At 33.0% G+C, this 17334-nt stretch overlaps 10 non-coding genes across 10 annotated transcripts; all 10 read right to left on the bottom strand.

Moving 5' to 3' along the window:
* Positions 1 to 180: 180 nt before the first annotated feature.
* Positions 181 to 254, bottom strand: TRNAI-AAU (transfer RNA isoleucine (anticodon AAU)). Its single transcript has one exon. It is a non-coding gene; the product is annotated as a tRNA-Ile (tRNA).
* Positions 255 to 1697: 1443 nt separating this feature from the next.
* On the bottom strand, positions 1698 to 1771 carry TRNAI-AAU (transfer RNA isoleucine (anticodon AAU)). The gene has a single exon. It is a non-coding gene; the product is annotated as a tRNA-Ile (tRNA).
* Positions 1772 to 3214: 1443 nt separating this feature from the next.
* Positions 3215 to 3288, bottom strand: TRNAI-AAU (transfer RNA isoleucine (anticodon AAU)). Its single transcript has one exon. It is a non-coding gene; the product is annotated as a tRNA-Ile (tRNA).
* Positions 3289 to 3868: 580 nt separating this feature from the next.
* On the bottom strand, positions 3869 to 3942 carry TRNAI-AAU (transfer RNA isoleucine (anticodon AAU)). The gene has a single exon. It is a non-coding gene; the product is annotated as a tRNA-Ile (tRNA).
* Positions 3943 to 4731: 789 nt separating this feature from the next.
* On the bottom strand, positions 4732 to 4805 carry TRNAI-AAU (transfer RNA isoleucine (anticodon AAU)). The gene has a single exon. It is a non-coding gene; the product is annotated as a tRNA-Ile (tRNA).
* Positions 4806 to 6250: 1445 nt separating this feature from the next.
* TRNAI-AAU (transfer RNA isoleucine (anticodon AAU)) lies at positions 6251 to 6324 on the bottom strand. The gene has a single exon. It is a non-coding gene; the product is annotated as a tRNA-Ile (tRNA).
* A 1442-nt stretch (positions 6325 to 7766) lies between these two features.
* TRNAI-AAU (transfer RNA isoleucine (anticodon AAU)) lies at positions 7767 to 7840 on the bottom strand. The gene has a single exon. It is a non-coding gene; the product is annotated as a tRNA-Ile (tRNA).
* A 6644-nt stretch (positions 7841 to 14484) lies between these two features.
* Positions 14485 to 14558, bottom strand: TRNAI-AAU (transfer RNA isoleucine (anticodon AAU)). The gene has a single exon. It is a non-coding gene; the product is annotated as a tRNA-Ile (tRNA).
* Positions 14559 to 15348: 790 nt separating this feature from the next.
* Positions 15349 to 15422, bottom strand: TRNAI-AAU (transfer RNA isoleucine (anticodon AAU)). Its single transcript has one exon. It is a non-coding gene; the product is annotated as a tRNA-Ile (tRNA).
* A 1443-nt stretch (positions 15423 to 16865) lies between these two features.
* Positions 16866 to 16939, bottom strand: TRNAI-AAU (transfer RNA isoleucine (anticodon AAU)). The gene has a single exon. It is a non-coding gene; the product is annotated as a tRNA-Ile (tRNA).
* Positions 16940 to 17334: the final 395 nt, after the last annotated feature.

Raw genomic sequence — 17334 nt, 5'->3', positions numbered from 1 at the left:
TTACTTGGCGTTAGAACTTAGAACCATTAATAGATATTCGAGGCGCTTTAAGAATAGTAATTAATTCTATAATTATATCAAATGTATTCATCCAATCCTTCAAGCAGCGTTTGATCCAAGGAGATAAACAGTCCAAAATGAGACACAAGAAAAATTCATCTTTTTTCAAAGAATTAAACTTGGCCTGTACAGGGATCGAACCTGTGACCTTGGCGTTATTAGCACCACGCTCTAACCAACTGAGCTAACAGGCCAATTTGCACATCTTCAGGAGGACCAGCACAGGAAGCCGTGCTAATGACAGTTCAACCGGGAGATTTGGAAAGCTTAATTTCAGCTGTTTAATATGAATTAACTTTCATATTATCAACATGAAGAAACTAATATGACTTCAAAAAAATTGCAATACAAAAGAGATTTCCATACTTAGTGTTAGAATTTTGAACCAGTAACGTTTTTTCCACGTGGTTTAGCAATAAATAAATATTCATCACCTATATTCAATTGATTCATCTAATCATTCTATCAGCTTCTGCGCAAAGGAAATATGGAGGTAAACATGATACAGAAGAAAATACATCTATTTTCAACATTAAAGGAGCATCAAGTATTGGCTTGGAGACTGATTGAAATTATGTCCTTTGCGTTTTTAACTTCATGCTCTAACAGACTAAACTAATAGGCTCACTAAATATATAGAATACTTTTGAAGAATTAGCAGATGATGAAATGCTACTGATTCCATCCAATCCTTCAAGCAGCGTGTGATTCAAGGAGATAAACAGTCCAAAATGAGACACAAGAAAAATTCATCTTTGTTCAAACAATTAGACTTGGCCTGTACAGGGATCGAACCTGTGACCTTGGCGTTATTAGCACCACGCTCTAACCATCTGAGCTAAAAGGCCATTTTGCACAGCTAGCTGGAGGTCCAGCATATGAAGAAGGGCAAATGATAGTTAACCCAAGAGATTTGGAAAGCTTAATTTCAGCAGTTTACCATGAAGTTATTGTTATATATTATCAACATGAAGAAACTAATATGACTTAAAAAAATTACAATACAAAAGAGATTTACATACTTAGTGTTAGAACTTAGAACCATTAGCATTTTTTCCATGTGGTTAAGCAATAAATAAATATTCATCACCTATATTGAATTGATTCATCTAATCATTTTATCAGCTTCTCCTCAAAGGAAATATAGAGATAAACATGATACAGTAGAAAATACATCTATTTTCAACATTAAAGGAGCATCAAGTATTGGCTTGGAGACTGATTGAAAGTATGTCCTTGGCGTTTTTAACTTCATGCTCTAACAGACTAAACTAATAGAGTCACTAAATATATAGCATACTATTGAAGATGAAGCAGATGATGAAGTCCTACTGATTGTTAATCCGGGATAGTTGGAAAGCTTATATTCAGCTGTTTACATTCATAGTATCTTTATATATTATCAACAAGACAAAAAAAAAATGATCTTAATAAATTGCAATAAATAAAAGATTTAGTTACTTGGCGTTAGAACTTAGAACCATTATTAGATATTCCAGGCGCTTTAAGAATAGTAATTAATTCTATAAATATATCAAATGTATTCATCCAATCCTTCAAGCAGCGTTTGATCCAAGGAGATAAACAGTCCAAAATGAGACACAAGAAATATTCATCTTTTTTCAAAGAATTAAACTTGGCCTGTACAGGGATCGAACCTGTGACCTTGGCGTTATTAGCACCACGCTCTAACCAACTGAGCTAACAGGCCAATTTGCACATCTTCTGGAGGATCAGCACAGGAAGCAGTGCTAATGATAGTTCAACCGGGAGATTTGGAAAGCTTAATTTCAGCTGTTTAATATGAATTAACTTTCATATTATCAACATGAAGAAACTAATATGACTTCAAAAAAATTGCAATACAAAAGAGATTTCCATACTTAGTGTTAGAATTTTGAACCAGTAACGTTTTTTCCACGTGGTTTAGCAATAAATAAATATTCATCACCTATATTCAATTGATTCATCTAATCATTCTATCTGCTTCTGCGCAAAGGGAATATGGAGGTAAACATGATACAGAAGAAAATACATCTATTTTCAACATTAAAGGAGCATCAAGTATTGGCTTGGAGACTGATTGAAATTATGTCCTTTGCGTTTTTAACTTCATGCTCTAACAGACTAAACTAATAAGCTCACTAAATATATAGAATACTTTTGAAGAATTAGCAGATGATGAAATGCTACTGATTCCATCCAATCCTTCAAGCAGCGTGTGATTCAAGGAGATAAACAGTCCAAAATGAGACACAAGAAAAATTCATCTTTGTTCAAACAATTAAACTTGGCCTGTACAGGGATCGAACCTGTGACCTTGGCGTTATTAGCACCACGCTCTAAGCATCTGAGCTAACAGGCCATTTTGCACAGCTAGCTGGAGGTCCAGCATATGAAGAAGGGCAAATGATAGTTAACCCAGGAGATTTGGAAAGCTTAATTTCAGCAGTTTACCATGAAGTTATTGTTATATATTATCAACATGAAGAAACTAATATGACTTAAAAAAATTACAATACAAAAGAGATTTACATACTTAGTGTTAGAACTTAGAACCATTAACGTTTTTTCCATGTGGTTAAGCAATAAATAAATATTCATCACCTATATTGAATTGATTCATCTAATCATTTTATCAGCTTCTCCTCAAAGGAAATATAGAGATAAACATGATACAGTAGAAAATACATCTATTTTCAACGTTAAAGGAGCATCAAGTATTGGCTTGGCGACTGATTGAAAGTATGTCCTTGTCGTTCTTAACTTCATGCTCTAACAGACTAAACTAATAGAGTCACTAAATATATAGCATACTATTGAAGATGAAGCAGATGATGAAGTCCTACTGATTGTTAATCCGGGATAGTTGGAAAGCTTATATTCAGCTGTTTACATTCATAGTATCTTTATATATTATCAACAAGACTAAACAAAAATGATCTCAATAAATTGCTATAAATAAGAGATTTAGTTACTTGGGGTTAGAACTTAAAACCATTAATAGATATTCCAGGCGCTTTAAGAATAGTAATTAATTCTATAATTATATCAAATGTATTCATCCAATCCTTCAAGCTGCGTTTGATCCAAGGAGATAAACAGTCCAAAATGAGACACAAGAAAAATTCATCTTTTTTCAAAGAATTAAACTTGGCCTGTACAGGGATCGAACCTGTGACCTTGGCGTTATTAGCACCGCGCTCTAACCAACTGAGCTAACAGGCCAATTTGCACATCTTCTGTAGGACCAGCACAGGAAGCAGTGCTAATGATAGTTCAACCGGGAGATTTGGAAAGCTTAATTTCAGCTGTTTAATATGAATTACCTTTCATATTATCAACATGAAGAAACTAATATGACTTCAAAAAAATTGCAATACAAAAGAGATTTCCATACTTAGTGTTAGAATTTTGAACCAGTAACGTTTTTTCCACGTGGTTTAGCAATAAATAAATATTCATCACCTATATTCAATTGATTCATCTAATCATTCTATCAGCTTCTGTGCAAAGCAAATATGGAGGTAAACATGATACAGAAGAAAATACATCTATTTTCAACATTAAAGGAGCTTCAAATATTGGCTTGGAGACTGATTGAAATTATGTCCTTTGCGTTTTTAACTTCATGCTCTAACAGACTAAACTAATAGGCTCACTAAATATATAGAATACTTTTGAAGAATTAGCAGATGATGAAATGCTACTGATTCCAACCAACCCTTCAAGCAGCGTGTGATTCAAGAAGATTAACAGTCCAAAACGAGACACAAGAAAAATTCATCTTTGTTCAAACAATTGAACTTGGCCTGTACAGGGATCGAACCTGTGACCTTGGCGTTATTAGCACCACGCTCTAACCATCTGAGCTAACAGGCCATTTTGCACAACTACCTGGAGGTCCAGCAAACGAAGAAGGGCAAATGATAGTTAACCCAGGAGATTTGGAAAGCGTAATTTCAGCAGTTTACCATGAAGTTATTGTTATATATTATCAACATGAAGAAACTAATATGACTTAAAAAAATTACAATACAAAAGAGATTTTCATACTTAGTGTTAGAACTTAGAACCATTAACGTTTTTTCCATGTGGTTAAGCAATAAATAAATATTCATCACCTATATTGAATTGATTCATCTAATCATTTTATCAGCTTCTCCTCAAAGGAAATATAGAGATAAACATGATACAGTAGAAAATACATCTATTTTCAACATTAAAGGAGCATCAAGTATTGGCTTGGAGACTGATTGAAAGTATGTCCTTGGCGTTTTTAACTTCATGCTCTAACAGACTAAACTAATAGAGTCACTAAATATATAGCATACTATTGAAGATGAAGCAGATGATGAAGTCCTACTGATTGTTAATCCGGGATAGTTGGAAAGCTTATATTCAGCTGTTTACATTCATAGTATCTTTATATATTATCAAGAAGACTAAACAAAAATGATCTCAATAAATTGCAATAAATAAAAGATTTAGTTACTTGGCGTTAGAACTTAGAACCATTAATAGATATTCCAGGCGCTTTAAGAATAGTAATTAATTCTATAAATATATCAAATGTATTTATCCAATCCTTCAAGCAGCGTTTGATCCAAGGAGATAAACAGTCCAAAATGAGACACAAGAAATATTCATCTTTTTTCAAAGAATTAAACTTGGCCTGTACAGGGATCGAACCTGTGACCTTGGCGTTATTAGCACCACGCTCTAACCAACTGAGCTAACAGGCCAATTTACACATCTTCTGGAGGACCAGCACAGGAAGCAGTGCTAATGATAGTTCAACCGGGAGATTTGGAAAGCTTAATTTCAGCTGTTGAATATGAATTAACTTTCATATTATCAACATGAAGAAACTAATATGACTTCAAAAAAATTGCAATACAAAAGAGATTTCCATACTTAGTGTTAGAATTTTGAACCAGTAACGTTTTTTCCACGTGGTTTAGCAATAAATAAATATTCATCACCTATATTCAATTGATTCATCTAATCATTCTATCAGCTTCTGCGCAAAGGAAATATGGAGGTAAACATGATACATAAGAAAATACATCTATTTTCAACATTAAAGGAGCATCAAGTATTGGCTTGGAGACTGATTGAAATTATTTCCTTTGCGTTTTTAACTTCATGCTCTAAGAGACTAAACTAATAGGCTCACTAAATATATAGAATACTTTTGAAGAATTAGCAGATGATGAAATGCTACTGATTCCATCCAATCCTTCAAGCAGCGTGTGATTCAAGGAGATAAACAGTCCAAAATGAGACACAAGAAAAATTCATCTTAGTTCAAACAATTAAACTTGGCCTGTACAGGGATTGAACCTGTGACCTTGGTGTTATTAGCACCACGCTCTAACCATCTGAGCTAACAGGCCATTTTGCACAGCTAGCTGGAGGTCCAGCATATGAAGTAGGACAAATGATAGTTAACCCAGGAGATTTGGAAAGCTTAATTTCAGCAGTTTACCATGAAGTTATTGTTATATATTATCAACATGAAGAAACTAATATGACTTAAAAAAAAATTACAATACAAAAGAGATTTACATACTTAGTGTTAGAACTTAGAACCATTAACGTTTTTTCCATGTGGTTAAGCAATAAATAAATATTCATCACCTATATTGAATTGATTCATCTAATCATTTTATCAGCTTCTCCTCAAAGGAAATATAGAGATAAACATGATACAGTAGAAAATACATCTATTTTCAACATTAAAGGAGCATCAAGTATTGGCTTGTAGACTGATTGAAAGTATGTCCTTGTCGTTTTTAACTTCATGCTCTAACAGACTAAACTAATAGAGTCACTAAATATATAGCATACTATTGAAGATGAAGCAGATGATGAAGTCCTACTGATTGTTAATCCGGGATAGTTGGAAAGCTTATATTCAGCTGTTTACATTCATAGTATCTTTATATATTATCAACAAGACTAAACAAAAATGATCTCAATAAATTGCTATAAATAAGAGATTTAGTTACTTGGCGTTAGAACTTAGAACCATTAATAGATATTCCAGGCGTTTTAAGAATAGTAATTCATTCTATAATTATATCAAATGTATTCATCCAGTCCTTCAAGCAGCGTTTGATCCAAGGAGATAAACAGTCCAAAATGATATACAAGAAAAATTAATCTTTTTTCAAAGAATTAAACTTGGCCTGTACAGGGATCGAACCTGTGACCTTGGCGTTATTAGCACCACGCTCTAACCAACTGAGCTAAAAGGCCAATTTGCACATCTTCTGGAGGACCAGCACAGGAAGCAGTGCTAATGATAGTTCAACCGGGAGATTTGGAAAGCTTAATTTCAGCTGTTTAATATGAATTAACTTTCATATTATCAACATGAAGAAACTAATATGACTTCAAAAAAATTGCAATACAAAAGAGATTTCCATACTTAGTGTTAGAATTTTGAACCAGTAACGTTTTTTCCACGTGGTTTAGCAATAAATAAATATTCATCACCTATATTCAATTGATTCATCTAATCATTCTATCAGCTTCTGCGCAAAGGAAATATGGAGGTAAACATGATACAGAAGAAAATACATATATTTTCAACATTAAAGGAGCTTCAAATATTGGCTTGGAGACTGATTGAAATCATGTCCTTTGCGTTTTTAACTTCATGCTCTAACAGACTAAACTAATAGGCTCACTGAATATATAGAATACTTTTGAAGAATTAGAAGATGATGAAATGCTACTGATTCCATCCAATCCTTCAAGCAGCGTGTGATTCAAGAAGATTAACAGTCCAAAATGAGACACAAGAAACATTCATCTTTGTTCAAACAATTGAACTTGGCATGTACAGGGATCGAACCTGTGACATTGGCTTTATTAGCACCACGCTCTAACCATCTGAGCTAACAGGACATTTTGCACAACTATCTGGAGGTCCAGCAAATGAAGAAGGGCAAATGATAGTTAACCCAGGAGATTTGGAAAGCTTAATTTCAGCAGTTTACCATGAAGTTATTGTTATATATTATCAACATGAAGAAACTAATATGACTTAAAAAAAATTACAATACAAAAGAGATTTTCATACTTAGTGTTAGAACTTAGAACCATTAACGTTTTTTCCATGTGGTTAAGCAATAAATAAATATTCATCACCTATATTGAATTGATTCATCTAATCATTTTATCAGCTTCTCCTCAAAGGAAATATAGAGATAAACATGATACAGTAGAAAATACATCTATTTTCAACATTAAAGGAGCATCAAGTATTGGCTTGGAGACTGATTGAAAGTATGTCCTTGTCGTTTTTAACTTCATGCTCTAACAGACTAAACTAATAGAGTCACTAAATATATAGCATACTATTGAAGATGAAGCAGATGATGAAGTCCTATTGATTGTTAATCTGGGATAGTTGGAAAGCTTATATTCAGCTGTTTACATTCATAGTATCTTTATATATTATCAACAAGACTAAACAAAAATGATCAATAAATTGCTATAAATAAGAGATTTAGTTACTTGACGTTAGAACTTAGAACCATTAATAGATATTCCAGGCGCTTTAAGAATAGTAATTAATTCTATAATTATATCAAATGTATTCATCCAATCCTTCAAGCAGCGTTTGATCCAAGGAGATAAACAGTCCAAAATGAGACACAAGAAAAATTCATCTTTTTTCAAAGAATTAAACTTGGCCTGTACAGGGATCGAACCTGTGACCTTGGCGTTATTAGCACCACGCTCTAACCAACTGAGCTAAAAGGCCAATTTGCACATCTTCTGGAGGACCAGCACAGGAAGCAGTGCTAATGATAGTTCAACCGGGAGATTTGGAAACCTTAATTTCAGCTGTTTAATATGAATTAACTTTCATATCATCAACATGAAGAAACTAATATGACTTCAAAAAAATTGCAATACAAAAGAGATTTCCATACTTAGTGTTAGAATTTTGAACCAGTAACGTTTTTTCCACGTGGTTTAGCAATAAATAAATATTCATCACCTATATTCAATTGATTCATCTAATCATTCTATCAGCTTGGAAATATAGAGGTAAACATGATACAGAAGAAAATACATCTATTTTCAACATTAAAGGAGAATCAAGTATTGGCTTGGAGACTGATTGAAATTATGTCCTTTGCGTTTTTAACTTCATGCTCTAACAGACTAAACTAATAGGCTCACTAAATATATAGAATACTTTTGAAGAATTAGCAGATGATGAAATGCTACTGATTCCATCCAATCCTTCAAGCAGCGTGTGATTCAAGGAGATAAACAGTCCAAAATGAGACACTAGAAAAATAAATCTTTTTTCAAACAATTAAACTTGGCCTGTACAGGGATTGAACCTGTGACCCTGGCGTTATTAGCACCACGCTCTAACCATCAGAGCTAACAGGTCATTTTGCAGAACTACCTGGAGGTCCAGCAAATGAAGAAGGGCAAATGATAGTTAACCCAGGAGATTTGGAAAGCTTAATTTCAGCAGTTTACCATGAAGTTATTGTTATATATTATCAACATGAAGAAACTAATATTACTTAAAAAAAATTACAATACAAAAGAGATTTTCATACTTAGTGTTAGAACTTAGAACCATTAACATTTTTTCCATGTGGTTAAGCAATAAATAAATATTCATCACCTATATTGAATTGATTCATCTAATCATTTTATCAGCTTCTCCTCAAAGGAAATATAGAGATAAACATGATACAGTAGAAAATACATCTATTTTCAACATTAAAGGAGCATCAAGTATTGGCTTGGAGACTGATTGAAAGTATGTCCTTGGCGTTTTTAACTTGATGCTCTAACAGACTAAACTAATAGAGTCACTAAATATATAGCATACTATTGAAGATGAAGCAGATGATGAAGTCCTACTGATTGTTAATCCGGGATAGTTGGAAAGCTTATATTCAGCTGTTTAGATTCATAGTATCTTTATATATTATCAACAAGACTAAAAAAAATTGATCTTAATAAATTGCAATAAATAACAGATTAAGTTACTTGGCGTTAGAACTTAGAACCATTATTAGATATTCCAGGCGCTTTAAGAATAGTAATTAATTCTATAAATATATCAAATGTATTCATCCAATCCTTCAAACAGCGTTTGATCCAAGGAGATAAACAGTCCAAAATGAGACACAAGAAATATTCATCTTTTTTCAAAGAATTAAACTTGGCCTGTACAGGGATCGAACCTGTGACCTTGGCGATATTAGCACCACGCTCTAACTAACTGAGCTAACAGGCCAATTTGCACATCTTCGGTAGGACCAGCACCGGAAGCAGTGCTAATGATAGTTCAACCGGGAGATTTGGAAAGCTTAATTTCAGCTGTTTAATATGAATTAACTTTCATATTATCAACATGAAGAAACTAATATGACTTCAAAAAAATTGCAATACAAAAGAGATTTCCATACTTAGTGTTAGAATTTTGAACCAGTAAAGTTTTTTCCACGTGGTTTAGCAATAAATAAATATTCATCACCTATATTCAATTGATTCATCTAATCATTCTATCAGCTTCTGTGCAAAGGAAATATGGAGGTAAACATGATACAGAAGAAAATACATCTATTTTCAACATTAAAGGAGCTTCAAATATTGGCTTGGAGACAGATTGAAATTATGTCCTTTGCGTTTTTAACTTCATGCTCTAACAGACTAAACTAATAGGCTCACTAAATATATAGAATACTTTTGAAGAATTAGCAGATGATGAAATGCTACTGATTCCATCCAATCCTTCAAGCAGCGTGTGATTCAAGGAGATAAACATTCCAAAATGAGACACAAGAAAAATTCATCTTTGTTCAAATAATTAAACTTGGCCTGTACAGGGATCGAACCTGTGACCTTGGTGTTATTAGCACCACGCTCTAACCATCAGAGCTAACAGGCCATTTGGCACAACTACCTGGAGGTCCAGCATATGAAGAAGGGCAAATGATAGTTAACCCAGGAGATTTGGAAAGCTTAATTTCAGCAGTTTACCATGAAGTTATTGTTATATATTATCAACATGAAGAAACTAATATGACCTAAAAAAAATTACAATACAAAAGAGATTTTCATACTTAGTGTTAGAACTTAGAACCATTAACGTTTTTTCCATGTGGTTAAGCAATAAATAAATATTCATCACCTATATTGAATTGATTCATCTAATCATTTTATCAGCTTCTCCTCAAAGGAAATATAGAGATAAACATGATACAGTAGAAAATACATCTATTTTCAACAATAAAGGAGCATCAAGTATTGGCTTGGAGACTGATTGAAAGTATGTCCTTGTCGTTTTTAACTTCATGCTCTAACAGACTAAACTAATAGAGTCACTAAATATATAGCATACTATTGAAAATGAAGCAGATGATGAAGTCCTACTGATTGTTAATCCGGGATAGTTGGAAAGCTTATATTCAGCTGTTTACATTCATAGTATCTTTATATATTATCAACAAGACTAAACAAAAATGATCTCAATAAATTGCAATAAATAAGAGATTTAGTTACTTGGCGTTAGAACTTAGAACCATTAATAGATATTCCAGGCGCTTTAAGAATAGTAATTAATTCTATAATTATATCAAATGTATTCATCCAGTCCTTCAAGCAGCGTTTGATCCAAGGAGATAAACAGTCCAAAATGAGACACAAGAAAAATTAATCTTTTTTCAAAGAATTAAACTTGGCCTGTACAGGGATCGAACCTGTGACCTTGGCATTATTAGCACCACGATCTAACCAACTGAGCTAAAAGGCCAATTTGCACATCTTCTGGAGGACCAGCACAGGAAGCAGTGCTAATGATAGTTCAACCGGGAGATTTGGAAAGCTTAATTTCAGCTGTTTAATATGAATTAACTTTCATATTATCAACATGAAGAAACTAATATGACTTCAAAAAAATTGCAATACAAAAGAGATTTCCATACTTAGTGATAGAATTTTGAACCAGTAACGTTTTTTCCACGTGGTTTAGCAATAAATAAATATTCATCACCTATATTCAATTGATTCATCTAATCATTCTATCAGCTTCTGCGCAAAGGAAATATAGAGGTAAACATGATACAGAAGAAAATACATCTATTTTCAACATTAAAGGAGAATCAAGTATTGGCTTGGAGACTGATTGAAATTATGTCCTTTTGCGTTTTTAACTTCATGCTCTAACAGACTAAACTAATAGGCTCACTAAATATATAGAATACTTTTGAAGAATTAGCAGATGATGAAATGCTACTGATTCCATCCAATCCTTCAAGCAGCGTGTGATTCAAGGAGATAAACAGTCCAAAATGAGACACAAGAAAAATTCATCTTTGTTCAAACAATTAAACCTGGCCTGTACAGGGATCGAACCTGTGACCTTGGCGTTATTAGCACAACGCTCTAACCATCTGAGCTAACAGGCCATTTTGCACAACTACCTGGAGGTCCAGCAAATGAAGAAGGGCAAATGATAGTTAACCCAGGAGATTTGGAAAGCTTAATTTCAGCAGTTTACCATGAAGTTATTGTTATATATTATCAACATGAAGAAACTAATATGACTTAAAAAAAATTACAATACAAAAGAGATTTTCATACTTAGTGTTAGAACTTAGAACCATTAACGTTTTTTCCATGTGGTTAAGCAATAAATAAATATTCATCACCTATATTGAATTGATTCATCTAATCATTTTATCAGCTTCTCCTCAAAGGAAATATAGAGATAAACATGATACAGTAGAAAATACATCTATTTTCAACAGTAAAGGAGCATCAAGTATTGGCTTGGAGACTGATTGAAAGTATGTCCTTTGTGTTTTTAACTTCATGCTCTAACAGACTAAACTAATAGAGTCACTAAATATATAGCATACTACTGAAGATGAAGCAGATGATGAAGTCCTACTGATTGTTAATCCGGGATAGTTGGAAAGCTTATATTCAGCTGTTTACATTCATAGTATCTTTATATATTATCAACAAGACTAAACAAAAATGATCTCAATAAATTGCAATAAATAAGAGATTTAGTTACTTGGCGTTAGAACTTAGAACCATTAATAGATATTCCAGGCGCTTTAAGAATAGTAATTAATTCTATAATTATATCAAATGTATTCATCCAATCATTCAAGCAGCGTTTGATCCAAGGAGATAAACAGTCCAAAATGAGACACAAGAAAAATTCATCTTTTTTCAAGGAATTAAACTTGGCCTGTACAGGGATCGAACCTGTGACCTTGGCGTTATTAGCACCACGCTCTAACCAACTGAGATAACAGGTCAATTTTCACATCTTCTGGAGGACCAGCACCGGAAGCAGTGCTAATGATAGTTCAACCGGGAGATTTGGAAAGCTTAATTTCAGCTGTTTAATATGAATTAACTTTCATATTATCAACATGAAGAAGCTAATAGGACTTCAAAAAAATTGCAATACAAAAGAGATTTCCATACTTAGTGTTAGAATTTTGAACCAGTAACGTTTTTTCCACGTGGATTAGCAATAAATAAATATTTATCACCTATATTCAATTCATTCATCTAATCATTCTATAAGCTTCTGCGCAAAGGAAATATGGAGGTAAACATGATACAGAAGAAAATACATCTATTTTCAACATTAAAGGAGCATCAAGTATTGGCTTGGAGACTGATTGAAATTATGTCCTTTGCGTTTTTAACTTCATGCTCTAACAGACTAAACTAATAGGCTCACTAAATATATAGAATACTTTTGAAGAATTAGCAGATGATGAAATGCTACTGATTCCATCCAATCCTTCAAGCAGCGTGTGATTCAAGGAGATAAACAGTCCAAAATGAGACACAAGAAAAATTCATCTTTGTTCAAACAATTAAACTTGGCCGGTACAGGGATCGAACCTGTGACCTTGGCGTTATTAGCACCACGCTCTAACCATCTGAGCTAACAGGCCATTTTGCACAACTACCTGGAGGTCCAGCATATGAAGAAGGGCAAATGATAGTTAACCCAGGAGATTTGGAAAGCTTAATTTCAGCAGTTTACCATGAAGTTATTGTTATATATTATCAACATGAAGAAACTAATATGACTTAAAAAAAATTACAATACAAAAGAGATTTACATACTTAGTGTTAGAACTTAGAACCATTAACTTTTTTTCCATGTGGTTAAGCAATAAATAAATATTCATCACCTATATTGAATTGATTCATCTAATCATTATATCAGCTTCTCCTCTAAGGAAATATAGAGATAAACATGATACAGTAGAAAATACATCTATTTTCAACATTAAAGGTGCATCAAGTATTGGCTTGGAGACTGATTGAATGTATGTCCTAGGCGTTTTTAACTTCATGCTCTAACAGACTAAACTAATAGTCTCACTAAATATATAGTATACTATTGAAGATGAAGCTGATGATGAAGTCCTACTGATTGTTAATCCGGGATAGTTGTAAAGCTTATATTCAGCTGTTTACATTCATAGTATCTTTATATAATATCAACAAGACTAAACAAAAATGATCTCAATAAATTGCAATAAATAAGAGATTTAGTTACTTGGCGTTAGAACTTAGAACCATTAATAGATATTCCAGGCGCTTTAAGAATAGTAATTCATTCTATAATTATATCAAATGTATTCATCCAGTCGATCAAGCAGCGTTTGATCCAAGCAGATAAACAGTCCAAAATGAGACACAAGAAAAATTAATCTTTTTTCAAAGAATTAAACTTGGTCTGTACAGGGATCGAACCTGTGACCTTGGCATTATTAGCAAAGCGCTCTAACCAACTGAGCTAACAGGCCAATTTGCACATCTTCTGGAGGACCAGCACAGGAAGCAGTGCTACTGATAGTTCAACCGGGAGATTTGGAAAGCTTAATTTCAGCTGTTTAATATGAATTAACTTTCATATAATCAACATGAAGAAACTAATATGACTTCAAAAAAATTGCAATACAAATGAGATTTCCATACTTAGTGTTAGAATTTTGAACCAGTAACGTTTTTTCCACGTGGTTTAGCAATAAATAAATATTCATCACCTATATTCAATTGTTTCATCTAATCATTCTATCAGCTTCTGCGCAAAGGAAATATAGAGGTAAACATGATACAGAAGAAAATACATCTATTTTCAACATTAAAGGAGAATCAAGTATTGGCTTGGAGACTGATTGAAATTATGTCCTGTGCGTTTTTAACTTCATGCTCTAACAGACTAAACTAATAGGCTCACTAAATATATAGAATACTTTTGAAGAATTAGCAGATGATTAAATGCTACTTTTTCCATCCAATCCTTCAAGCAGCGTGTGATTCAAGGAGATAAACAGTCCAAAATGAGACACAAGAAAAGTTCATCTTTGTTCAAACAATTAAACTTGGCCTGTACAGGGATCGAACCTGTGACCTTGGCGTTATTAGCACCACGCTCTAACCATCTGAGCTAACAGGCCATTTTGCACAACTACCTGGAGGTCCAGCATATGAAGAAGGGCAAATGATAGTTAACCCAGGAGATTTGGAAAGCTTAATTTCAGCAGTTTACCATGAAGTTATTGTTATATATTATCAGCATGAAGAAACTAATATGACTTAAAAAAAATTACAATACAAAAGAGATTTACATACTTAGTGTTAGAACTTAGAACCATTAACGTTTTTTCCATGTGGTTAAGCAATAAATACATATTCATCACCTATATTGAATTGATTCATCTAATCATTATATCAGCTTCTCCTCAAAGGAAATATAGAGATAAACATGATACAGTAGAAAATACATCTATTTTCAACATTAAAGGTGCATCAAGTATTGGCTTGGAGACTGATTGAATGTATGTCCTTGGCGTTTTTAACTTCATGCTCTAACAGACTAAACTAATAGTCTCACTAAATATATAGTATACTATTGAAGATGAAGCTGATGATGAAGTCCTACTGATTGTTAATCCGGGATAGTTGGAAAGCTTATATTCAGCTGTTTACATTCATAGTATCTTTATATAATATCAACAAGACTAAACAAAAATGATCTCAATAAATTGCAATAAATAAGAGATTTAGTTACTTGGCGTTAGAACTTAGAACCATTAATAGATATTCCAGGCGCTTTAAGAATAGTAATTAATTCTATAATTATATCAAATGTATTCATCCAATCCTTCAAGCAGCGTTTGATCCAAGGAGATAAACAGTACACAATGAGACACAAGAAAAATTGATCTTTTTTCAAAGAATTAAACTTGGCCTGTACAGGGATCGAACCTGTGACCTTGGCGTTATTAGCACCACGCTCTAACCAACTGAGCTAACAGGCCAATTTGCACATCTTCTGGAGAACCAGCACAGGAAGCAGTGCTTATGATAGTTCAACCAGGAGATTTGGAAAGCTTAATTTCAGCTGTTTAATATGAATTAACTTTCATATTATCAACATTAAGAAACTAATATGACTTCAAAAAAATTGCAATACAAAAGAGATTTCCATACTTAGTGTTAGAATTTTGAACCAGTAACGTTTTTTCCACGTGGTTTAGCAATAAATAAATATTCATCACCTATATTCAATTGATTCATCTAATCATTCTATCAGCTTCTGCGCAAAGGAAATATGGAGGTAAACATGATACAGAAGAAAATACATCTATTTTCAACATTAAAGGAGCATCAAGTATTGGCTTGGAGACTGATTGAAATTATGTCCTTTGCGTTTTTAACTTCATGCTCTAACAGACTAAACGAATAGGCTCACTAAATATATAGAATACTTTTGAAGAATTAGCAGATGATGAAATGCTACTGATTCCATCCAATCCTTCAAGCAGCGTGTGATTCAAGGAGATAAACAGTCCAAAATGAGACACAAGAAAAATTCATCTTTGTTCAAACAATTAAACTTGGCCTGTACAGAGATTGAACCTGTGACCTTGGCGTTATTAGCACAACGCTCTAACCATCTGAGCTAACAGGCCATTTTGCACAACTACCTGGAGGTCCAGCAAATGAAGAAGGGCAAATTATAGTTAATCCAGGAGATTTGGAAAGCTTAATTTCAGCAGTTTACCATGAAGTTATTGTTATATATTATCAACATGAAGAAACTAATATGACTTAAAAAAAATTACAATACAAAAGAGATTTTCATACTTAGTGTTAGAACTTAGAACCATTAACGTTTTTTCCATGTGGTTAAGCAATAAATAAATATTCATCACCTATATTGAATTGATTCATCTAATCATTTTATCAGCTTCTCCTCAAAGGAAATATAGAGATAAACATGATACAGTAGAAATACATCTATTTTCAACAGTAAAGGAGCATCAAGTATTGGCTTGGAGACTGATTGAAAGTATGTCCTTTGCGTTTTTAACTTCATGCTCTAACAGACTAAACTAATAGAGTCACTAAATATATAGCATACTACTGAAGATGAAGCAGATGATGAAGTCCTACTGATTGTTAATCCGGGATAGTTGGAAAGCTTATATTCAGCTGTTTACATTCATAGTATCTTTATATATTATCAACAAGACTAAACAAAAATGATCTCAATAAATTGCAATAAATAAGAGATTTAGTTACTTGGAGTTAGAACTTAGAACCATTAATAGATATTCCAGGCGCTTTAAGAATAGTAATTAATTCTATAATTATATCAAATGTATTCATCCAATCATTCAAGCAGCGTTTGATCCAAGGAGATAAACAGTCAAAAATGAGACACAAGAAAAATTCATCTTTTTTCAAGGAATTAAACTTGGCCTGTACAGGGATCGAACCTGTGACCTTGGCGTTATTAGCACCACGCTCTAACCAACTGAGCCAACAGGCCAATTTTCACATGTTCTGGAGGACCAGCACCGGAAGCAGTGCTAATGATAGTTCAACCGGGAGATTTGGAAAGCTTAATTTCAGCTGTTTAATATGAATTAACTTTCATATTATCAACATGAAGAAGCTAATAGGACTTCAAAAAAATTGCAATACAAAAGAGATTTCCATACTTAGTGTTGGAATTTTGAACCAGTAACGTTTTTTCCACGTGGATTAGCAATAAATAAATATTTATCACCTATATTCAATTGATTCATCTAATCATTCTATCGGCTTCAGCGCAAAAGAAATATGGAGGTAAACATGATACAGAAGAAAATACATCTATTTTCAACATTAAAGGAGCATCAAGTATTGGCTTGGAGACTGATTGAAATTATGTCCTTTGCGTTT

This window comes from Lissotriton helveticus, chromosome 4_1 (genome assembly GCF_964261635.1).
Source record: "Lissotriton helveticus chromosome 4_1, aLisHel1.1, whole genome shotgun sequence".
NCBI lineage: Eukaryota > Metazoa > Chordata > Amphibia > Caudata > Salamandridae > Lissotriton > Lissotriton helveticus.
This window is presented reverse-complemented; position numbering and strand designations above follow the sequence as displayed.